Source organism: Asparagus officinalis, chromosome 10 (assembly GCF_001876935.1).
Source record: "Asparagus officinalis chromosome 10, Aspof.V1, whole genome shotgun sequence".
Classification (NCBI taxonomy): Eukaryota; Viridiplantae; Streptophyta; class Magnoliopsida; order Asparagales; family Asparagaceae; genus Asparagus; species Asparagus officinalis.
The window spans coordinates 16,815,995-16,837,086 of record NC_033803.1 but is presented as its reverse complement, the minus strand read 5'-3'; the positions used below and the strand labels follow the sequence as shown (position 1 = coordinate 16,837,086).

General features: G+C 39.1%; 1 long non-coding RNA gene across 3 annotated transcripts; it reads left to right on the top strand.

The window, feature by feature from the left end:
• On the top strand, positions 6,836–19,237 carry LOC109825138. Of its 3 annotated transcripts, none has more exons than XR_002242904.1 (4): positions 6,836–7,177; positions 7,307–7,375; positions 8,378–8,457; positions 18,810–19,237. It is a non-coding gene; the product is annotated as an uncharacterized LOC109825138 (long non-coding RNA). The 3 variants fall into 3 exon arrangements; XR_002242906.1 differs by lacking the exon at positions 18,810–19,237 and adding an exon at positions 12,742–13,019; XR_002242905.1 differs by lacking the exon at positions 18,810–19,237 and adding an exon at positions 8,851–9,341.

Here is a 21,092-nt window from a genome sequence, read left to right as displayed (position 1 = left end):
GAGCAGGAGGTTTAACCCTGAAAGAATAAGAAAGATATCAGACAATGAGAACACCAGAGTTTCAAGGCATAGCAATTTCATTTGCAACCTATAAGGGAAGGAATGTATGAAAATTTCTTGAACGTCGACTTAGAACCAAGTAGAAGTTAGATGTATTCAGAATTGAGGACATTGCTGGATAATAGCAACGATATCCAGATTTTTGACGGGGCAACAATTATTACCTATTTGGGAGAATTTTAGTCACTTCTTCAACAAGCAATAAGAGCTAGTCTAAGTGAAGCGGGGAGATATACCCGTAGTGAAGGAAGAAATCAAAATCCAGAATAGTGACAATGACAATGGCAAGAGGACTATTGTAGAAATCTAGAGAAACCTAGCAACGAGAGAATGATTTTACCCCACCAACAAGGACAATATAAGAAAGGAGCACAATATGATTTGAGAGTGCCGAAGTAGCGCAGAGTTCGGAGAACATGTTACAATCACAACAAGATCGAACAAAGAGCAAAAGACTTGTCGCAGTACACAGTAGGAAGCTTGCATGATAGAGATCACGGTCGATAGTCTCAGAGTCATAATTTCGGCCAGCCATGGGGAAATAGAGGCACTACTTGTTAATCCGTGGATTTAGGGGCTAGCAGACTAGATATGTATTATCCAGTAGAGTCTATTCAGCTGTACCGCGTGATCAGGGTACGAGCGGAGCTTTATTCGTGATTTCCTTTTCAGTTCGGATCTAGTTTGATTTAAGAAATTTGCTTATCTCTTATCTTTTATGCCTTCGTTGATAGATTTCAGCTTGTGGTACATTCCTTAGATATTCCGTTCGGTCCATGTTTTGGATAACGGTTATATTCGGTTCATGAGTTATGAACGTCCTCGTGTTGGACTGTGATTTATAGAAGTCCTTGAGATTGGACTGTGAGTGATGAAAGTCCTTGTGTTGGACTGTGATTTATAGAAGTCCTCGTGTTGGACTATAAATTCATTCCAGACCTCGTGTTGGACATTTGACACTTATTTTATGAGTTTGGAAACTACGACATGATGTTGATATGGCACTTATGTAAATAATAACATGATATTCATGTTAGCTATGGTATGGCACTGTATACTGTTCTGAGATTTGCTGTATTTCTTTTATTATTGTTTCTGTACTAGAACCTCGGGTTTGGTGTTTAGAGATTTACAATTTGAGATACAAGGTATATACATGAGGGTTTCCTTGTTTGGATTATTTCGCTCGACGTACCTATGCTCGTGTTGTAAATTTCTAAATACTAAAACCCTCTTTAGTAAGATCAATGATTTTTAGATCTATTATATATTATCTGTATTTTCATATACAACGAGCCCTGTCCCCTTGGGGTTGGTTGTGATGTTACTCGCTAGCGCTTTGACGCTCGTTGTCCCTCCCCCTTTCAGGTCACGAGCCAGGAGCACGGAGAGCCGCAGGTTGATAGCGGACCACATTAGTGTTCAGCTTTACTTTCTAGCTATGTATTATTTTCTTTGGTCTCCACTGTAGTGAGGTTAGACATTTGAGGGTATTATTCTAGAAGTTGTAAAGGCTGTGAGCCTTATCTCCTTATCGTCAGACATTTGTATTTGAGACTTGTTGAGTATTTCAGTTTATCTACTCAGATCTTGACTATGTACTTCTATGTTGTTGGATGATGAGATATTTATGTGACTATTATCATTTCATCAGTATTCCTTGTATTATCTCTTACCTGTTTTGTACCTACACCAGTTGTTGATTCTACTAGATAGATGTTAATTGTGATGGTGAAACATGTTATTGCACGGTGTGGTGCATAGCAGGTTTGACATTCTTGGTTTTACCTTGGACTGCAGCCTTGTGTGAACCCAGGGGCGTCACAGTTGGTATCAGAGCTCTAGTTCTAGTATCCTTAGGATCATCCTGTGTCGAGTCATGGAGCTAGGATAGAGTTTCTTAGGATTCATGTATAGAGTCCGTAAGGATTTCCTAGTATGAGTGAGGACGATATATGCGTATATCTTAAAAATTGAGAATTTTTTTATGACAACTATTTTATGTTGATTGAATGTGTTTGCGTGAATACTATATGTTATGAATTCGTATTGTGATACGTTATATATATATATATATATTTGCTATCTCACTTACTGTGAAAATTAAGCTCTCCTTTTGATATTATAAATATCGAAACGAGGATGTGGTCGAGGTAAAACTCGTACTTAGAGAGCTGGGCTTGTAGAGCCGAGCCGCAGTAGGCTCCACAGAATTTGATCGACTTCGTGGCGTCGTTAGCAACAAGATCTTACAACACTCGAGGAGCAAGTGGTGTATCCATTTCCGTCAGCAATACTACTTTCAAGAGTTTCACCGCTAGTTGTACATGTCGTGGAAGTTAAGAGGCAATACCAATGAGTACACCACCACAATCATCTGTTGATAGTGCCGCAGAGCAGGAGGTTTAACCCTGAAAGAATAAGAAAGATATCAGACAATGAGAACACCAGAGTTTCAAGGCATAGCAATTTCATTTGCAACCTATAAGGGAAGGAATGTATGAAAATTTCTTGAACGTCGACTTAGAACCAAGTAGAAGTTAGATGTATTCAGAATTGAGGACATTGCTGGATAATAGCAACGATATCCAGATTTTTGACGGGGCAACAATTATTACCTATTTGGGAGAATTTTAGTCACTTCTTCAACAAGCAATAAGAGCTAGTCTAAGTGAAGCGGGGAGATATACCCGTAGTGAAGGAAGAAATCAAAATCCAGAATAGTGACAATGACAATGGCAAGAGGACTATTGTAGAAATCTAGAGAAACCTAGCAACGAGAGAATGATTTTACCCCACCAACAAGGACAATATAAGAAAGGAGCACAATATGATTTGAGAGTGCCGAAGTAGCGCAGAGTTCGGAGAACATGTTACAATCACAACAAGATCGAACAAAGAGCAAAAGACTTGTCGCAGTACACAGTAGGAAGCTTGCATGATAGAGATCACGGTCGATAGTCTCAGAGTCATAATTTCGGCCAGCCATGGGGAAATAGAGGCACTACTTGTTAATCCGTGGATTTAGGGGCTAGCAGACTAGATATGTATTATCCAGTAGAGTCTATTCAGCTGTACCGCGTGATCAGGGTACGAGCGGAGCTTTATTCGTGATTTCCTTTTCAGTTCGGATCTAGTTTGATTTAAGAAATTTGCTTATCTCTTATCTTTTATGCCTTCGTTGATAGATTTCAGCTTGTGGTACATTCCTTAGATATTCCGTTGTTAGTATCTACTCCTCTAAGGGGGTGTCCATTCTATCTGTAGGGGATGTACTATCAAACTAGATGAGTCTGAGTTAGTCATCGAGTTGATCGTGTTGCGAATGTCAAATTTCGATATCATTCTTGGTATGGATTAGCTATCATCATACCATGTTAAGTATCGACTGTTTTACTAAAACAGTCAGCTTGTGAGTAGCAACCTCACAGGGTGCCCAAAATGTGGAGTCATTTCTAGACGATAATCAACAGTCCTTCTGATCAGTCCTCTTGAAACTGTGAATCGATCTCAAATCGGTTCTAAACTGATTCATTCATCCCCAAAATGATCACCAATCATAATAAAATTCATTTATTATTATGTACAATAATATTTTAAAAAATTTAGGTTTTACATTCACCCCTCCTTAAAGATAAATTCGTCCTCGAAATTTAGCAATTTATTATTAATCACAAGATATGTATTACACACACAATATTTACGCTTAACAGCTAGAATGTGAATACTCCTAATTAAGCTCCAATTAAACAGAACTAGTACGTCAGGCAAAAAGTCCAAACAAGAAACCCCCATGTATATACCATATATTCTGAATGATTAGCCGTTAAGTGTTAATACTCACATTCCAGCATGAAGTGTAAATGTAACTATATAGATAAGGTAAATACCAACAATACAATAACTGGGAAAGTACCTGCTCGAATAGATGTGGGTAGTCACGATGCATATCTTCTTCGTGCTCCAAGAAGCTTTCTCAACTCCTTTCCTGTTCCACTGGACCTTAACCAATGAAATTACTTTATTCCGAAGTTTCTTGTCCTCCATGGCAAGAATGCGGACTAGAGTCTCAACTATAGTCAAATCTGTCTAAAGCTCTAAATCTGGCACATCAAACACTCTCTGTTGTTCCTCGTCTCGTAAGTGTTTGCGTCGGAAATTGATTTATTTACTGAATCCATTATAACGTTTATCGTTTACGCAGATTCAAATGAGTTTTAGCCTTTTTATAAGACTTCTCTTTTACAAATAAATTATCAAAATAATTTCCTAGAAACACACGTAGAGGACGTTTATCACCCGCAACTTACGTGGGTTCTTTGCCTGTGCCGGAGATGTTGAATCCGTGGACCGCCGTGAATCAAATCAGGTTGATGCACGAAGGCTTGATGTTCATTGTTTCACGAAGGAAGCAAGAACATAAGTAAATGATCTTAACAAAGTGAGATCACGACTCTTCTCAAGATCAGTATAAATTCTAACCTCAAGAGATGGTGGAACGGGCCTCAGATCCTTTATGCTCGAGTTCACCAAGATCTACTAGCCTCTCTGAAATTCATGGGATTTTACTCTCTAAACTGATATCACCTCGTCCTCCTCTCCGAATTTCCGATCCCTCGAAAATATAGGCGCTAGGCTTGTATTTATAGGCTTCAGCTGTAGCGTTTTAGAAATGGAATAAGTGATTTGGTCTTATCTTCAGTCAATAATAGCCTAACCATGTTTAAGGATGATATCAAAGCTGTTGGGGAGACTCTAGAATAATAAAATCTCAAAAAATCATCAACAAACACGTCATCGCGGAGTCTGGATATGCGGGTCACTCTAGTATGACCTACACGGGTGCGGGTCACCTCAATATGACCCTCACACCAGTAGGTCACTTTGATGCGACTCGTAGGTGACGATGCCCCATTTTGATATTATTTTGTTGTTTTTGCACATTCCTTCATTTCTTCTTGGCCTCAGACGATCTCCTTTGACTCGGATGATGACATTCATCACATTCGCTTCATCTCGAGCTGTGTGCGGGAATTTATAGGTAATTTTTGACGTCTACAGATACTCAATCCAAAGTGTTTCAGCCTCATTCTTTTATAGAGAAGGCTGGAATACTTTAGATATGATACGCCCACCCTTCAATTCTTAGACTTCTTCAGCCTTCAACCTATTCAGTATTTTAGCAAATAGCTAAAATTCTTCTGGTACTGCGTTTATCGTCTGACCGTTGTCGAAATCTTGAACTGAAACTGGTGTATTAGTTTCTGAATATAGCTCGTGTCGTTGAATCAACGTTGAACTGATCATCTTTATCGGGAGTTTGCATCTAAATACGATTGAACTCCCTGGAATAATCCTTTGACCTGAAATTAATCCTGGACCTTATTTTAGTGAAACTATCAACGTGTTGACCAGCATTGACCCTCATTATAGTGCAACCGAGCCTTATTTTGGCGAAAATATGGACGTGTTGATCGACGGTGATCTTCTTTGCAACGCGTTGACCGGTGTTGACTCTTATTATAATGTGTTGACTCTCATTGTCACGCGTTGACCGACGTTGACTCTCATTATCACGTGTTGATCGGCGTTGACTCTCATTGTAATGTGTTGACCGGTGTTGACTCTTATTGTCATGCGTTGACTGGTGTGGACTCTCATTGTAATGCGTTGGCTAGCGTTAACTCTCATTATCACACGTTGACCATCGTTGACTCTTACTGTCACGCGTTGACCGGTATTGACTCTCATCGCAACGCATTGACCAATGTGCACATAATTTATACTCATACATTAACTGGAGTCTACACAGTTTAAGCTCTTAAGGCGTTAGAGCGTGAAGAATCAGTTTATACTCGTATACTCTTTGGAGTTTCAGGAATTAGTTCAACCTTGTATACCCATAGGAGGTTCAAGGAGATGCAGTTTATACTTATATACTCATCAGAGTGTGAATACGGGCTTCTAATACATCGAAAACAGGCGAAACGGGCGAAAAACATCCACAGGGACAATCCTGTATGTGAGTCACATCGAAATGACCCGCATGTGTGCGAGTCATGTTAAAGTGACTTGCACGTGTGCTTGTCACATTGAAGTGACTCGCAAGTATGCGGGTCATCTCGAAGTGACTCGCACAGGGTCGGTGTTTGGGGTTAAGGCTCTGTTTGGCAAAACTAGCTGAAAGCTGCGAGATTATAGCTGAAGCTGTCAAGCTAGCTGAAAGCTGTGAAATTGTAGCTGAAAGCTGATAGCTGTGTAACTAGCTGATTGACTAGAGCTGTTTGGCAAAAGAAGCTGTACAACTAGCTTAAATTTGTTAAATGACTAAAAAGGTCATGCAATATTATTGATATAAAATTAGAATTATTAGGGGCAAAAACGGAAGAAGAAAATTGACAGTTCCTTCCCAAAGATAAACGCTACTTGAGATAGCTTTCCAAAAGCTACTTGCAAAAGACACAATCTCCAAAATAATCTCCTCCTATTTTTGGTCACCAAACAGCTCTACTAGCTTATTTATCCAAGTCAATAAGACACAAGCTCTTAGATAAGACACTTTTTTTTGTTGCCAAACAGTGCCAAGTCAATCAACTAGCTTAACAAATTTAAGCTAGTTGTACAACTTCTTTTGCCAAACAGCTCTAGTCAATCAGCTAGCTACACAGCTATCAGCTTTCAGCTACAATTTCACAGCTTTCAGATAGCTTGACAGCTTTCAGCTATAACTTTCAGCTAGTTTTGTCAAACAGAGCCTAAATCTTCAACTCTGATTTTTTCCTCCTTATTCAAGTTCGGAACTCCCTCTTCTTCAAGAACTCCTCTCTCCTTCTCCAACTAAAACTCCTCCCCTTCAAGGACTCCTCTCTCCTTCGTCCTTCCCTCTTCTCATTAACCTTCACCTCTTCAACTTCTTCTTCCTCCTTAGGGTTTTTTGGACGGCGGCGAGGCGAGCTAGGGCTTTCTCACGCTTCTCAGTGAGGATCCGGAACCGGATGAGCGTGATCGTGTGAGGAAGCATCTGCCATTGTCGAGGAGCATTGGAGACTCGGTGGAGGTTCCTTCTATGGAGAGCCAGAGACACCATTGTTTCTATCTCTCCTCTCTCTGAATCCAGGTAAGATTCGTTCCCCTTACTTCAACTTTGATTGATTTAAGTCTCTAGACTTCGGTTCTTGAGGAAATTGGGAACCCTAACCCTCGAATTTTGGGAAAATTGATGTCTTGGTGTGTTTGAATCTAACAGGAATTGATCTCTATCTTCTGTATTTGGTAATTCCCCAAACTATATCCTCAACCACTTCTTTGATTTTAGGTAAGAATCTTGATCTCATACCCCACTCTCCCTCACCTTTTCTCTTTGATTTTTGGTTTTTGGAATGGTTGAATTTCTTGGTCGGTTGTTGCAATTCTCGCTTGTGAACAAGAACTGATGTTGAGTTCTTGAGGATGGTGATTACTTCTTGTTTTGGGCATGGCCAAAGCTTTGGTTGTTTGAACTTGATTTGGGAATTGAGCTCGTTAATTTTTCATGTGGACATGGCCGATACTCTTCCCTTGCTTGTTGTTCAAATGTGGTTTTGGGATGTGAGCAAGAATTAAAGTTGAGTTCTTATTTTAATTTTGTCTAAGAACTGGTATGTTGATGATTTTTTTTAATGCTTGGACCCAAGGGGAAAACCTGAAGCTTCAGTCCTTCGATTTAGGCATAACTGAACCTTTCGCTTGATTGTTTGATTTCTCCGTGACTTGTAACATATGTGCAATTTGACTTTCCCCCTTGGGATGTTTGGTTTTGTATACCCTTGGTTGAGACTCAAATTATTACCTGAGCTTTAGTTAAGAGCCGCACCTCTGGTTATGACTTCTTTGACTTGAATAAGACTTTGATTTGGTGTTGACAAAGATCAAAATTTAGTTTGATTTAGAGTGTAAATCAAACTCTCCCTTTTTATTGTATATATGTTTTGGATGACCACCGAGCTCATTATTAAGTCCCTTGGTTCATATCTTCTTTTGATTTGGTCTTGAACTTATTGCTTACCTTTGGTTGATTGACTTTAATGTTGGACGTAACCCGAAGCTTTCCCCTAGGTAATTAGTTATGAACCGAGACACTCGAGGCTGTTATCTCCATATTGTGTATTGATCAAACTTGTGGTTTTGGTCTTGATGTCCATGGGCTTAATTGGATTTTTAATCAAAAAATTCTATTTTTATAGAATTTAAGCTAAATTTCACAATTTACCTTTTAATTCCTAATTTACGTGTCTCGATTCTCAATATAATTGAACTGCTGTCCTTCATTGCAAATTAGTTATGTCGCTGAAGAGATTGCCATTCTGAGGGGTCGATCAACTACTCAACCACCTGAGAGAGAGCCTTCATCATATGAGGGTAAGTTTTTACCGCTTTTACTCATGAATTCAAGATTATTATACTGCATGTTGTATCCTTGTTTGCTTTCCTATGTGAGGCATTTGAAAAGAGCTGACATCCTCCTTTATGAGGGTCGACGCCTAAAAGATGTGTTTTGCTTGGTCAAAACATGTCTTAAGGCAATAAGGGGTGATTTCATGCTGCATTGTGTTTCGTAGGATGTGGTATATCATTGCTTTATCCGTGTGACAATGTACGTCGTCCTCAATGTGTGTAATACAATTGAAATCATCTCGCCAATTACAGGGCAATGACTCTATCTCACAGATTCGTGGGATGAGTTCAATACCTTGTATTGCCTTAGAATATTCTTGTAACCGCGTTTAATAAATATGCGTTACTTGTTTTCAGTTGAATTCCTTCCAGAGGTGTTCTCCCCTCATGCGGTGGACGGTCACCGCAGTGAGGCTTATGCCTCTATTGATGACCCAATGCTCATCCCGACTGTTCCCTAATTTTCTCTGGATGGGCCTGAAGAACTTCCTCAGCTGGTGTGGAAGGGAGATCGCCATATCCTATGATAATTGATCACTGATGCACCACTTGTTAAAGATTCTAGCTCTACCCATCCTTTGAGGAAACCAGATTATTTGTTCGGCGACTCCGTTGAAGACCCGGCCGCTGTATCTCTTGAAGCTGAGCAATGGCTGCATAAAGATGATGGAGGCCTCCTATATCTTCCCCTAATTCCTCGCCATCATTTGCTGACTGAATTGCGGAAGTAGGCTGTGACACGGGAGATGTCGTGGCATTTGTGTAACAACAGTAATTTTCGATACATATTTAAATAATTTTTCTAGTATTTAAAATGTTAAATTTTATCTTATTAATATTTTTCCCAATTTTGGAATTTTATGAGTTTTAAAAAAAATAAATAAATAAATAAAATATATAGTCCTGAAATTATTAATTCTGTGAAATATTAATTTATAGTTACAATGAATATTTTAAATAATTATTTTAACTATTGATACTATTAATAATTTTTTATGTAAATTTGAGCTTAGTACATTAGTACATATACAAATATATGAATATTTAGTTGTTAATTAATTATTAATATTATTATTCTGAATATCTTGCAAATATATGCCCATAATCTTCTCCCTCTTAATTTCCTCTAATTTGAATTCCTTCCAAATTCTTTTTCCCAATAGCCTTAATCACTTCCCAATCACCCCCTTAATCATGTTTATTTTATACCATTTCTCTTCTCAATCACGTACATTTTTCTCTCTCCTTAATTTTCTCTCTTATCCCCTTCCAAATAAGCACATATCCCTTCATTCTCTCTCTCTACACGTTTTCTCTCTCCCCTCAAAAGAATCCCTAACTCTCCTCTCACATATCATCTTCCTCCTCTCACCTGAGATTTGAGCCAATCCCCTGCTTCCCCCTTGCTGCCGCCCCTAAACCGCCATCACGCCCAGCAAAGCCCCGCGGAGTCGCCTTCGACCGCAGCCCCTCAAGCTCGTCCGCCTTCCCCTTGTGAGCTGCCGCCCCTGACTGCCGCTTACACCCCAGCCGCTCGCCTCCAAGACCACCGCACGTGCCTGTCCCGCCTCTTCTCCAGCGCCTCGTCACTCTCTTTCCCCTCTCGGCTCCACCACGCGAACTCTCACACAACCCTCTCCAACTCCGACCAGCCCTCGTCCGTCGACAAACCCACCCAGATCCGCGCACCAATAACGTCAAGCAGCCCCTCTCCCTCGCTCGAGGCTCCAGCCTGACCCCGTCTCCTGTCCTCCGAGCGCTGAGCCTAAGCCCTTGCCGCCACCCGCGGATCTACAGAACGCACGCCCCTTCTGTGCACCTCTATCCACCGCCGCTCTACCTCCTTTTCCTCCTCGACCCCGTTCGAAGCCGCGTCCGGACTCCAGCCCCACGTCGGCTGCCGACACTACCCGACAGCCACGCGCTCCTCGCGCTCACCGTCCATCTCACGAGAACTAAGGCAAGTCCCACCTCTGACTGCTACTCATGTATTCTTTTGATTATATACTACTGTAGTATTTATAATGTGATTAACTTTACAACATTAATTAGTAACATGTTATATGTTGTTTAGAGTCTATACATAAGTGTAGTAAAATAAGTTTTAGACACCAGCTAGTGCCGGTCATTTTCACATATCGTTTAGCAAGATCCCTATCCCGTTTTTGATTTGTTCTCAGTACAATATTAGAATTGTTCCTAATTTGAGTATATACAATAGATTAAGATTTCGTTTAGTTTCTGTTGTTGTAATTTATATTGTACATATTGTCGTGGTGGAATTGTTGATGAATAATACTATATATAAAGAAGAAAAGAATTTATCGGGTAAAAGATTTTTTTAAGACAATTAATAAGTAATTAAGAAATTTATTTTGAAAAAGAAATTATTTTCTATTGAGAAAAAATTTATCCTGGCAATAATACATTTTAAGTTATTAATTATAATAATAATTTTAAAGAATTTATTTTGTGAAAAGGATATTTTGAGTTAATATTTATTATTTAAAAAGATTATTTAGAAAATGTATGATGAGATAATCTTAAAGAAACATTTATTTTGGAACAAGACTTTGTATTTGATTAATTATGCTGCAAGATCCCGCTTCGGTTGATTTATCATTTCATTATTTATATCTGTATTTATTAATTGCATAGATTAGACTGTTATTATGTGGTTTGGTTGATGAGTAATATTAGTAGTAATAATGAGATAATTACTGAGTGGTTATATTCGTAAAGAGGGGGTATGATATGTATTCTGAGCCGTATGTGATGAAAGGATATTTTGATGATTATATTATAATTAATTATGAGACATTTTGAAAGAAAGAAATTTTTTGTAAAGACTATTTTGAAATGTTATTGTAATAAATAAATTAAAGAGTTTATTTCGGAAATTGATTCATTTTTAGGGAGATTATAATGTTTTAAAAGAATTTAATTTGGTATCGAAATCTTTTTAGATAATTATATCAATTTAAAAGAATTTATTTTGAAAAAGAATTTATTTTAGATTAATTATAATGAGAAAAGAAATTATTTTGAAAGGGAGAATATTAAAAAGAATATTTAAAAAAATATTTTTAGAATTATTTAAAAGGAGTTTATTTTGGAAAATGAATTTTTGAATTATCTATTCTTATATTTGTCGTGCGTGTGGAATTCCATTTTATTGGTCATTTATTAGAATTTTAGATCTGTTATGAATTTCATGCATAGATTAAACTGTGATATGTTATTACATGCGTAGGATTTGTTGATGAATGATTGTATGGAACTTGTTGTTTTATCACCTAGTTGTTATCCAATAGGAGAGACTGTACATGAAGACGACTCCTGTTAAAAGTATGATTTATAAGCGTGCTTTCAAGGCATGGCTGTACCCTTGATATCGATATCCCGGTATGAGGTTTCCTTGATTATTACTATTATAGCATTGACTAGACAATGCACTCTTGATCGGACGTGTTACGAGTCACGGTTATTTTCATAGTTTTACAGAAGTCATTCCACAGTTACTCTGTGGTTAGTGCACGATATTTCATGTACAGTTACTTAATTAATATGACAAACATGGGGATATAAAGGGGAATTGGACGAAGAATATAACATTTATATAAACGGGCATATGCGCTTTCTTGATATTGTGAGTTTTATATATACTTGGGCCGGAGAGCCAAACTTGACTTAAGGGCGGCCCCCGGACGACTTTACGGGGACTCGATTATATATATGAAAATATTCTTCCCCAATTCAAATAACATGTAAAACAAGAATAATATGCTTGCGTGTTTTTGGTGGACTTTGTTGGTTTTATGAGATGTAGACTAGTTGTATTTCTGATCATACATAGATCGGGATTAATAATTAATTATCTACAATTTGAGACATAATGTATATACATGAGGGTTTCTTTGTTTGGATTATTTCGCTCGACGTACTACGTCTCAAGTTATAGGTATTTAAGTATTAATTCCATCTAGTTGTGTGATTTGGATACTTGGATGTTTACCCTGTTGGCTAGCTGTGTGATCTTAACACTTGGATGGTTTTCTTAGATTCTTCTGATGATTTTATTACAGTGATAGATTGCATTTAGATTATTAGTAATTCATTTGCATATTTTTATTATTATTACCACTGTTTTTGCTTTGGTCGTTCGATCGTTCCTATTTCTCTCTGTGGGATCTTACCGTGTGTCACACACACGCTGACGTACACCTATTTTTCTCTGGTGTACGTCAGATTTAGGAGATGAACAGCCTCAGTTTGGGATAGTACAGGAGCCAGAGGATTTGCAGTAGTGAGGTCTTCCAGATGGATCAGAAGATTAATTTGAAGCTTAGACTTTTTCTTTCTGTAGTAGTTGATGAGCGCTAGATCTTTTCTACAGAATCTTACTTTAGTATGGTGTTGGATTTAGTTGTTTTAGCAGTACCTTCCTTTTATTTCTGTTGGACTATGTATTTTATATTTTAGTTGGACCGTTTTGTAATAAGGGCGTGTTTAACCCATATTTTTATATCTGGGATGATTTATCATTGATGATATGTCTATTTCTTATTCTGGGTTGTCATTATATTCTTGCTATGTGTGATCGGGGACTTATGACTTCGTATATTATATTTTTGACGCTTAGCGTATTAGATTGAGTAGAAAAAGTTTATTTATTTATTTCTACTCAACCTAATACGTCGCGGGCTTGTTCACGTTCCGTTTCCCCGGTATTTTGAGAAGCGGGGCGTGACAGGTTTTAGTGGTGGCCCATGCAGGTCCCGGTCCCAAGTCCTCATTAGTAAGAATATGACAGATAACTTAGACACATATCATATTTCATCCGTAAGACTAGGTTTAAGCCCTTATACTATTATTTTTATAAACTTTGTTTTAGTTACTTACTTACCCGATTTTGACTTTGATCTTGACCTTAATTTTCCTCTTGATTCTCGCCTTCTTTAGAACCATGGTGACGACTCGTGGCAATGGTAACTTGTCCGGTAGCAGTGACCCGCCGTCGGAAGTGGACCCGAACCAACTTCTAGCGATGATTCATGGATTAGTTGTGAATTAGCAGTTCCTGGCTGGGCAGCTACAGCGGGAGCCTCAACCCCAGCCTCCTCCTCGCGCGGAGCATGGAGTTAGAGAGTTTCGATATATGCGGCCTCCTTCCTTTTCTGGTGCCGAGGGACCTTTAGCAGCAGATCATAATCGCCACCGTATAGCTTATTGAGAACGTCATCAAATGTATATGGTAAAATTTTCACATAATTTGGAGTCTTCTAGAATATGAATCAAACTAGTTTGATATGTTAAATTTTTAGACAACTTAATAGTCATCCCTTCTATTCATAGATAAAACAGTGATAAAAATTTTCAAAACAATATCAAAATTTCTATATATAAATCATGATGAGTGTGATTCAGGGATTGGTCAACAATTAGCAGCACCTGGCTGGACAGCTACACAGAGAGCCTCAGCACCAGCCTCTCACTCGTGTAGAGTCTGGAGTTAGAGAGTTTCGATATATGCGGCCTCCTTCCTTTTCTGGTGCCGAGGGACCTTTAGCAGCAGAGGAGTTTCTCAAGGTCACTGAGACTATTCTCACGGTGACCCACATCCCCCATGCTGAATGGGTGGACCTCATGGATATTCAGCTCACCGACACCGCCCGGATCTGGTGGGTAGCTGAGAAGACACATTTGGAGAGGCCCATCCTGTGGGAGACGTTCACCGAGCGCTTCAACTGGAAATATTTTCCTAAGTCAGCTCGGGATGAACTCCTACGAAGATTTATTGAGCTCAAGCAAGGAGGGAGAACAGTAGATGAGTACGAGGCCGAGTTTTCTTCTTTGAGCCGATATGCTCCCCACTTGGTTGCAGACCCTACGATTAGGAGGCATCAGTTCCAGAAGGGTCTGGACAAGTACATTAGGATGACTTTGGCGGGTAGAGCTTTGGCGACCCATGATGCGGTGCTAGATGCAGCTAGCGAGATTGAAAGCGTGCATAAGGAACCTGAAGACTCTCATGTGATTCGGAGTAGGGCACCAGTAGTTCCAAATAGGAATGTCGAGCTTCCTCCTCAGAGGCAGCAGCAGAACCCGCAGAGGCAGCAGTATTTTTAGCGTCAGCCATTTCATCAGGCTCATCCTTACCAGCGTCCTGGAGTGCGGTCTCATAGCCAGTCCCCGGTGATGTGTTTATTGTGGCTCTATCTCGGGCATACACAGCCAGCGCCTTCGTTTGTGCTACACCTGTGGGTCCCCCGACCATCTCAGTCCGAATTGTCCGCAGAAGCAACAGGTCCGTTTGCCACCTCCTCCAGTTCGGGCAGTTCTTCCAGCTCCACCTCGACCTTCCCCAGCAGCACCAGCTCAGCAAGGATCCTACCCCCGAGCAGGGCCTCTTCCCCCGCAGAGGCAGGTTTTTCAGCAGGCGCGAGGGCAACAACCATCACGACAGACATTCATGATGACGACCGTAGGAGCTGAGGCGAATGACCAAGTCATAACTGGTAAGAGTTGTTCTTTTTACTTTGTTTGCATATAATTTTCCTTATTAGTATTGCTTGATGATATTATAATAGGATTTGTTTATGAGTGCTAGCTTAGATGTATTTTACCTTCTACACTAGATAAGGTTCTTGTTTCTTCCGTTATTACCTTATCACTCTTTGACTCTGGGGCTTCTTATTATTTCTTGTCTCGTTGATTTGTGAATACTCACTCTCGTTCCATATCTCTGTCCCTGGGTTCTTTTAATTCCGAGGACCGAATTTGTTTTAAGGGGGATAGGATGTAACAACCGTAATTTTTGATACGTATTTAAATAATTTTTCTAGTATTTAAAATGTTAAATTTTATCTTATTAATATTTTTCCCAATTTTGGAATTTTATGAGTTTTTAAAAAATAAATAAATAAATAAATAAAATATATAGTCCTGAAATTATTAATTCTATGAAATATTAATTTATAGTTACAATGAATATTTTAAATAATTATTTTAACTATTGATACTATTAATAATTTTTTATGTAAATTTGAGCTTAGTACATTAGTACATATACAAATATATGAATATTTAGTTGTTAATTAATTATTAATATTATTATTCTGAATATCTTGCAAATATATGCCCATAATCTTCTCCCTCTTAATTTCCTCTAATTTGAATTCCTTCCAAATTCTTTTTCCCAATCAGCCTTAATCACTTCCAATCACCCCCTTAATCATGTTTATTTTATACCATTTCTCTTCTCAATCACGTGCATTTTTCTCTCTCCTTAATTTTCTCTCTTATCCCCTTCCAAATAAGCACAGATCCCTTCATTCTCTCTCTCTACACGTTTTCTCTCTCTCCTCAAAACAATCCCCAACTCTCCTCTCACATATCATCTTCCTCCTCTCACCTGAGATTTGAGCCAATCCCATGCTTCCCCCTTGCTGCCGCCCCCAAACCCGCCCGTTTATACACCGCCCAGGCAAGCCCCGCCCGGAGTTCGCTCTCCCGACCTCAGCCACCTCTAAACTCGTCGTCCTTCCCTTGCGCTCCGCCCTCTGACCGCACGCTTGCACTCCCAGCTGCGTCCTCCTCCAAGACCACCCGCCCGCGCTCTGTCCCCGCCTCTTTCCAGCGCCCTCATCCTCTCTCTTCCCTTCTCGATCTCTTTTTCTTTTCTTCTTTCTCTTTTTTCCTTCTTTAGCTCCATCCACGAACCTCCACCACCTCCTTCCCCAACTCGACCATCCAGCCTCGTCCGTCGACAATCCTTTACTACCCAGATGCCGCACCATAAAACCGTCTTAGCATGCCCTCCCCCTCCTGCTCGCAGCTCCATGTCCTACGTTCCGTCTCCTCCTTCCGACGCCTGAGCCTAAGCCCTTTGTCCCCGCCGCCGATCTGCAGACTGCCGCCACTTCTGTGCGCCTCTATCCACCATAGCTCCTACCTTGCCTTTCTTCCCTCCTCGACCCTTCGAAGCCGTCGCTGGACTCCAGCCCCACGTCGCGCCGAGCAATACCCGACAGCCCCCGCTCCTCGCTCTCACCGTCCGACGCTCATGAAACCAAGGCAAGTCCCACTGTGACTTGCTACTCACTGTATTCTTTTGATTATATACTAACTGTTAGTATTTATATGGTGATTAACTCTTACAACATTAATTAGTAACATGTTATATGTTGTTTAGAGTCTATACATAAGTGCAGTAATGAGTTTTAGACACCACTAGTGCGGTATTTTCACATATCGTTAGCAAGATCCCTAATCCCATTTTGATTTTTTAGTACAATATTAGATTTGTCGTAATTTGAGTATATACATAGATTAGATTTCGTTTAGTTTCTGTTGTGTAATTATATTGTAATATTGTCTGCGTGAATTGTTGATGAATAATACTTAATATAAAGTAAGGAAAAGAATTTAATTCGGTAAAAGAGTTTTTTAAGACAATTATAATAATTTAAAGAAATTTATTTTGAAAAAGAAACTATTTTCTATGAGAAAAGAATTTATCCTGGAATAATGGATTTTTTAGTTATTATTATAATAAATAATTTTAAAAAGAATTTATTTTGTGAAAGGATTATTTGAGTTAATATTTATTATTTAAAAAGATTATTTTAGAATAATTTTGATGAGAAATAATTTTAAAGAAAATTATTTTGGAAAAGACTTTTATTTGAATTAATTATGTGCAAGATCCCGCGTATTTATTAATTGCATAGATTAGACTGTTATTATGTGGTTTGGTTGATGAGTAATATTGGTAGTAATAATGAGATAATTACTGAGTGGTTATATTCGTAAAGAGGGGGTATGATATGTATTCTGAGCCGTATGTGATGAAAGGATATTTTGACGATTATATTATAATTAATTACGAGACATTCTGAAAGAAAGAAATTTTTTGTAAAGACTATTTTGAAATATTATTGTAATAAATAAATTAAAGAGTTTATTTCGGAAATTGATTCATTTTTAGGGAGATTATAATGATTTAGAATTTAATTCGGTAGTGAAATCTTTTTAGATAATTATATCAATTTAAAAGAATTTATTTTGAAAAAGAATTTATTTTAGATTAATTATAATGAGAAAAGAAATTATTTTGAAAGGGAGAATATTAAAAAGAATATTTAAAAAAATATTTTTAGAATTATTTAAAAGGAGTTTATTTTGGAAAATGAATTTTTGAATTATCTATTCTTATATTTGTCGTGCGTGTGGAATTCCATTTTATTGGTCATTTATTAGAATTTTAGATCTGTTATGAATTTCATGCATAGATTAAACTGTGATATGTTATTACATGCGTGGGATTTGTTGATGAATGATTGTATGGAACTTGTTGTTTTATCACATAGTTGTTATCCAATAGGAGAGACTGTACATGAAGACGACTCCTGTTAAAAGTATGGTTTATAAGCGTGCTTTCAAGGCATGGCTGTACCCTTGATATCGATATCCCGGTATGAGGTTTCCTTTATTATTACTATTATAGCATTGACTAGACGATGCACTCTTGATCGGACGTCTTACGAGTCACGGTTATTTTCATAGTTTTACAAAAGTTGTTCCATGGTTACTCTATGGTTAGTGCACGATATTTCATGTACAGTTACTTAATTAATATGACAAACATGAGGATATAAAGGGGAATTGGACGAAGAATATAACATTTATATAAACAAGCATACGCGCTTTCTTGATATTGTGAGTTTTATATATACTTGGGCCGGAGAGCCAAACTTGACTTGAGGGCGGCCCCCGGACGAATTTACGAGGACCCGATTATATATATGAAAATATTCTTCCCCAATTCAAATAACATGTAAAACAAGAATAATATGCTTGCGTGTTTTTGGTGGACTTTGTTGGTTTTATGAGATGTAGACTAGTTGTATTTCTGATCATACATAGATCATGATTAATAATTAATTATCTACAATTTGAGACATAAGGTATATACATGAGGGTTTCCTTGTTTGGATTATTTCGCTCGACGTACTACGTCTCAAGTTATAGGTATTTAAGTATTAATTCCATCTAGTTGTGTGATTTGGATACTTGGATGTTTACCCTGTTGGCTAGCTGTGTGATCTTGACACTTGGATGGTTTTCTTAGATTCTTCTGATGATTTTATTACAGTGATAGATTGCATTTAGATTATTAGTAATTCATTTGCATATTATTATTATAACCACTGTTTTTGCTTTGGTCGTTCGATCGTTCCTATTTCTCTCTGTGGGATCTTGCCGTGTGTCACACACACGCTGATGTACACCTGTTTTTCTCCGGTGTACGTCAGATTTAGGAGATGAACAGCCTTAGTTCGGGATAGTACAGGAGCCGGAGGATTTGCAGCAGTGAGGTCTTCCAGATGGATCAGAAGAATAATCTGAAGCTTAGACTTTTTCTTTCTGTAGTAGTTGATGAGCGCTAGATCTTTTCTACAGAATCTTACTTTAGTATGGTGTTGGATTTAGTTGTTTTAGTAGTACCTTCCTTTTATTTCTGTTGGACTATGTATTTTATATTTTAGTTGGACCGTTTTGTAATAAGGGCTTGTTTGACCCATATTTTTATATCTGGGATGATTTACCATTGATGATATGTCTATTTCTTATTCTGGGTTGTCATTATATTCTTGCTATATATGATCGGGGACTTATGACTTCGTATATTATATTTTTGACGCTTAGCGTATTAGATTGAGTAGAAAGAGTTTATTTATTTATTTCTACTCAACCTAATACGTCGCGGGCTTGTTCACGTTCCGTTTCCCCGGTATTTTGGGAAGCGGGGCGTGACAATTTGACAGAGGAACACACCCTTGTCCATTGTGGGTATATCACCAATCAGAAGATTATGGACTCAAGTAACAGGAACCACATCACTAGGTTGCATCCTAGTGTACTGGGACTAGATGAGCTGCCTTGAGGTGAATTATTCACGGTTGCTAACACTATAAGGAACCGTCTTGCGAGATTAGGGCGAGAGTTGCCCATCACTGGTCACGGGTGCTATGGCCGGCTCCACTCCTCAGATAATAAATGGTGGGCCGGTATGACTAGCTACGTCCTCAGCCAATGGAGTGTAGAGTTGAAGGCTAGTGGATTGTGTGCAGCCGTCCGTGCCACTAAGTATGGGTTGTCGGTTTGTGTTCATCATTTCTTCGCACTATTAGAGCTATATAATCCAGATAGAAACACTTTCTTGACCAAGCATGAGGAGTTAGGATTAGCTCTCCACGAGATGCACAAAGTTTCTGGTCTGCCGATGGGAAACATGCCATACCAGGAGTACTTTCCTTCCAACCAGGAGCTAGATTAGTTGAAAGCACGCTCGCCCGCCCGATATGACACATTATGGGATCTCGCCTGCCACTATCAGATAGCTTTAGCAAGCGTTGGTCCAACGGTGAAGAAGAAATCTCCACAAATAAGTCTGAAGTAGTTCGTGGATTATTTGTTCAAACATTTGGTGGATAGCTCTAGCGAGGCGATCTGTGAGCTGGCGCCATTACCTCCCTCAAAGGTTAATGAGTTGATTGAGAGATCCGGCGCTTGATCTTATACTACTATTGGTGTTGAGGGTAAATTTTCTGCCGGAACTAAGTTCAGAACCTGTTTATGGCATGCACAGAAACCAATCCAGCCGATGACTCTCTTGGCTAGTTACCTCACACTCTGGTTGGTTTATGGCATGCACAGAAACCAATCCAGCCGATGACTCTCTTGGCTAGTTACCTCACACTCTGGTTGAAGAAGTACGTGGTGTCGTACCATTCCACTGATGCCCTACCGATAGAGGTGCTCTTTCCAACGGTTCAGCTTGCTTACGGGAAGAGTATCCCCTTGCTTCCGGTGATGGTTGCCGGCATACACTGTGTGCTCCATCAAGTAGTTGCTACTTTCACACAGGGAGGAGATGTTCCATCGGCTCAGATCCCTCAGGCAAAAGTAGAACTCCCCAACACCTACCTAATGGCGTGGCTGGTTCTTCACCACTCCAACATGATGTCAACACCGAATGCCACAGATTCGTCCATTCCCCTACTGCGATTGCTTGAAGAGTGTAAATGGAAAAGGCATAGCCTCCCGGATGTGAGGAAGAATCTAAAAATCCATAAGTGTTGGGTGTTCTCCACATGATTCCCATAGTTTTCTGATCAGTACGGCAATTTATTAGTTGATGAGGAAAGGCCAAGGACGAACCTAACTTCCCTTGATGTCAGCTACTTCAGATGGTTGATAAACATCAGACTGGGTTATCTGATCTTCCAGGTAAGGAATCACTGCTACATAGAGCCGTATTTGCCTTGTCGGTTCGCTCGTCATCTTGGATATGATCAACTATAAATCGGGAACCCAAATAGACAGCTTCAGACTCGTAGTGGACTAGTGGATGGCGTTCGGACATGGCTGTGGAGCATAACAGATTGCACCGGTGCTAGGTTCAGTCTTCCAGGTGCTGAACGTCGGTTGGAGCTTACATTCTTATACTACAGGTGGTTACTAGCAGCTAATGAACTCGTCTAGGTGAGGCCGATTGCAGAGTTGGTGGCCGAAGAAGCAGCCCGTATGGCTAC